Raw genomic sequence first — 4162 nt, forward strand, 5'->3', positions numbered from 1 at the left:
GGCTTCTGAACACTCTGTCCCTACTCCGCAAAACATTCCCTCACCCTCAAATCTCCAACTGGCTAATTCCTCATTCCCTCCAAGAGCCCTTCTTGACGCCCCCCCCCACCTAGATGACAAACCCTCTTCGAAAAACAGAAATGGTACGCCATTTCTTCTCTTTACGTGACTCTCGCTCAGGGTTGTTTAACGTCCGTCTTCCCTGTCTCAGCCTGTCAGGTCCATGAAGACAGGGGCCATGTCTGTCTGTTTGCCCCTTCCTTTTCAACACCTTGTATAGTGTCTGGAACCCCGTAGGCACTCATGCTGGGTTCCAAGTATTCAACACTTCTCATTGGACATAGGAGTTGGCCAGTAGTTTTTATCAGGGCCCACTGAGATGTGATGCAAGGCAATGAGGCCACCATGGGGACAGTTGCGGGGATCCTTTTCCAGACCTGGATCACTCTAGACCAGTGGTTCTCAACCAGGGGCAATTTTTGCCTCCCAAGGACATTTGGCATGTCTAGAGACATTTTTGATAGTCATGACTCTGTGTGTGTTTTACTGGCATCTAGAGGCTAGAGGCCAGGGATCTTGTTAAGCATCCTACAGCGCACCACACAGCCCCCCATAACTAAGACTTATGTAGCCCAACATGCCAATAGAGCCGACGCTGAGAAATCCCACTCTAGAGACTGGTGAGCCAACTGGATGGTTAAGTTCCCATCTGGCCTGCTGGTTGCTATGGCCCAACTGAAGGAGAGCAAGAGAAGCTTAGCGGCTGTCATAAGAAATATGGACTTGTGATGTGCAGCCCGGAACCACCTTGGATCGGGCCTCAGTCAAAGGTCCCAAAACCTTGGGCAGTTTCCCCTTAACTGAACTCCCGGCCGTAAGCCCAGCAGACCAGCCTGGCACTCGCCCCTCTCTGACTCACTCCATTGGGTTTCTCTCGCTCTTTGGTGGAAGAGGCCACCACACTCTCTTCCCACCCCATCTGCCTCACTGATTATTTTCAGCTTGGCTTGCAGAGGCCCAACGCTGCAATTACACCCCAACCTCAATGGCTCCTTCTGAAAATAACATTTGGGTCGAAGAAAACCTCAGTCTGGTGGGCTGGATTTTATACTAAACAGTTAAAGAGTGGGTGTGGGCATGGGGGTTGAGGCGGGGGAACAAGGGAGTGGCACAATGGTACAATTAAAAGAAGAATCTGGAAGAAGGGGAAGGAAGAGGAAGTGAAGAGAGGGAAGGGGTGGTGGCGGTAAGGGCAGTCGCAGAAAGAAAATCTACCTCCTGCGCAGGGGTCAGCCATCTTTTAGAAGTCTTATGCCCAGTCTTCATTTATGCCTCTAATTGAAGGTTTTGTTTCTGAAATAACTTGCCCTCCCCCCCCCATCACTGAGGCCTGGGAAATTCATGTCTGCTTGGGGCCAGAAGAATTAGTCTATGGGCATACCAATCTTTATCCAAGCTAGTGACCAGATTTTCCAACCCCAAAATAGGAGCCACATGGTTTGACAGAGGATTTTTGTTCTCTTTCCAGGTGAGAATAGCAGTCTGGGAAATGTAGTTTCATGATGCTCGTAGGTGGAATTTCCATGGTCAGTGCAGAAGAGTGGATAGGACCTTTAAAGTAGGGATTCTCACGGATATCATGAGAGATTTATGGGTTGCTTTTAGTTCAGAGGAGCGAAGGAAACCGTTGGAAGAGAACCTCCGTCCTACCTGCCCAGGGGGAGGGGGGTGGAGATGTAGGGGGTGAGGAAAGAAAGAACTTGGAAGCACCTTTTGAATTCCAAAGGAGGCAGACGGATTTAAAAAGGCTGTATGAGGTGAGATATGGGGAAATAGGAAAGAGTTCCACACAGTAGTTAAAAGCTCTGTTCTGGAGTCAGACCGACTCAGGTTCAAATTCAGACTATACTAACCACCTGGGTGATCTCCAGAGGTAACTTAGCTGTTTTGGAGAGGCCAGCAGTGCAGGCTCTAAAGCGGGGCTAGTAAGGATTTGCATCCTGGCTCTGCGATCTTTGGCAAGGGTATTTCACTTCTGGGTGCCTCCCATTTTCCCTTTGTAAAATGGAAGGGTATGTATCAGGACCCAAACCTTCTCACAGCACCACTTCTATGGTGTCCTAAGGCCAGAGAATAAAGTGCTTAGTTCAGTGCCTGGGACATTGGCAATCACTCAACATATGTTACCTCTTTTTTATTACCTCTGGAGTTTTTCTCCAAATGCAGTAGGCAAGAAAATTTTAGCTAACATACACATTTTTTTTTAATTCGAATAGTTCTGAATTTATTTTCAACTGTATTAAAATATATGACTAACATATCAAACTGTGGTTTTGCTAATGTTATTGCTTAGGGCAAGGCTATGTAGAAAAAGGGAATCGATTTAAAGTTAATTTAGAGAATAAGGAGAGTTAATAAAAGAAGTCAATTAAAAATATATAATATTGATGGAATGTGGTATGGAAGAAAACCATGCAGGCAATACCTGAATGGCGGAAAAAAATCGGAAAATAATCCACGATGCTTTCTGCTAATAAAACCTTCTAAGGCACATGGGTGGAGAAATGAGGCAGGAAGATATCGATCAAGACGCTATCAGAACGTTGCCTTTCCCTCCCTCTGTAACCACTGTTGTTCCCTTTTTGAGAAATCCGTAGGAGGGCACAGACAAGCAAGGCCTGACGCCCTAATGAGGTCTTGGAACCCTGATAGCTTTGTGGCTTGCGGGGCTCGGGGAAGGCAGGCAGAATCCAAAGGCCCAGCTCGGGAAACCGAAAGCCAACTCCCCAAGTTCTCTCTCCCGTCGCGTTTAAGGCGATTCAGGCCTCTCTGATTTTTTTTGGATCACTGGGTCAATCAGTCAGCCAATGCCTCGGGAGAAGTTTAATTAAGCTCAGATCGCCGGCGCGAGCTGCCAAAGGTCTCCCTGCCCGCCCGCGCCCCGCCCCTGCCCGCACCCCCCCTCGGCCCCCCCCGCACATCTGGTGAAAAGCTTCTCCCCCGCCCGGCCTGGCGGGGCCGCAGCCCGCGCATGCGCGTCGGCTGGGCGCCCAGCGCCCCGCGGCAGGCTCGGCTTCCAGAACCGAGCGTTGCAAACTGTTGCATCAGACAGCAAGCAGCCCGGCCGGGCAAGCCAGGGTTTCTAGGAAGATAGGAAGGGTTTGAGAACCCCTGTGGTCGAATGCGAGCGTTGGCTGTCCCTCACGGTGTTTACACGCTGGTAACACGAGCCCCTGAAAGCTCAAGCTTGCGCCAGTTGGGGGAGGGCCTTAGCCACAGGTGAAATTCAATTAACTCCACTGCTTCTGCCCCCACCCTACGGCCCCAGCTGGACCAACAGCATTGGACTCCGTCTGCTTTATTAATGGCATGGGCCCTAAAGGAATGAGCTGGGTCTGATTTCTCTTCCCAAGTACAAGAATGCCCCTGAGGAATTTCTCACTCTGTGAAAGTGCAAAACTAATTTCCCCAGACAAGAGCTGTTGCCGGTTCCCAAAAGGGCTTGGAAAGATCCCAGCAGGAATGCTCAGTGGTTCCAAAGCTCTTCACCCCAGCTGCTGGACTTGCAGACACCGACCACCAAGAACGTCTTGGTGGGTGGACACACGTCCTTCACAGATAGGCCTTCTTTTTAGAGTATCTCAGGCCCCTATGTATGGAGATTTTGGACATCAGCCAGAGAATGCACAACCACCAGGAACTCACACAGACACAGCACAAATGTAACAGTTCTCTAGATTCAAGTGGCTCTGCAACTCAGGTAAGGGAAGAGTTTTCCTCACTACTCCCTCATTCTTCTGGTCTCTGGGCCTCTGCCTTCCTCAAGGGGAGAGAAAATGATGCTGTAGCTAGCTAGCAGGGATGGGACAGTCTTGGGGGGGCGGTGAGAAATTCAAGAAGAATGAATATGATTTGGAATCTACTCTCCAAAGGGATTTCCAGGGCCATCATCTGAATTCTGCGGTTCAACGCTCTTTTTTTTTTTTTTTGGAATGGTGAAGACCAAGTCATTGAGTACTAATGGATTTTCCAAAAAGACAAAAACTGACAATGTATACCTTAAGCATTCTGTCTTTACTAGAGTGTTGATGTTGAAAATCTATTCCATCTGAATAATCTGGAAAGCTAAAACAGGGCTAGTGTTCTTCCTTCCTGTCATTAT

This window comes from Eumetopias jubatus, unplaced genomic scaffold (assembly GCF_037043125.1).
Source record: "Eumetopias jubatus isolate StellerSeaLion01/CBP00866 unplaced genomic scaffold, mEumJub1_p1.0 scaffold_13, whole genome shotgun sequence".
NCBI lineage: Eukaryota > Metazoa > Chordata > Mammalia > Carnivora > Otariidae > Eumetopias > Eumetopias jubatus.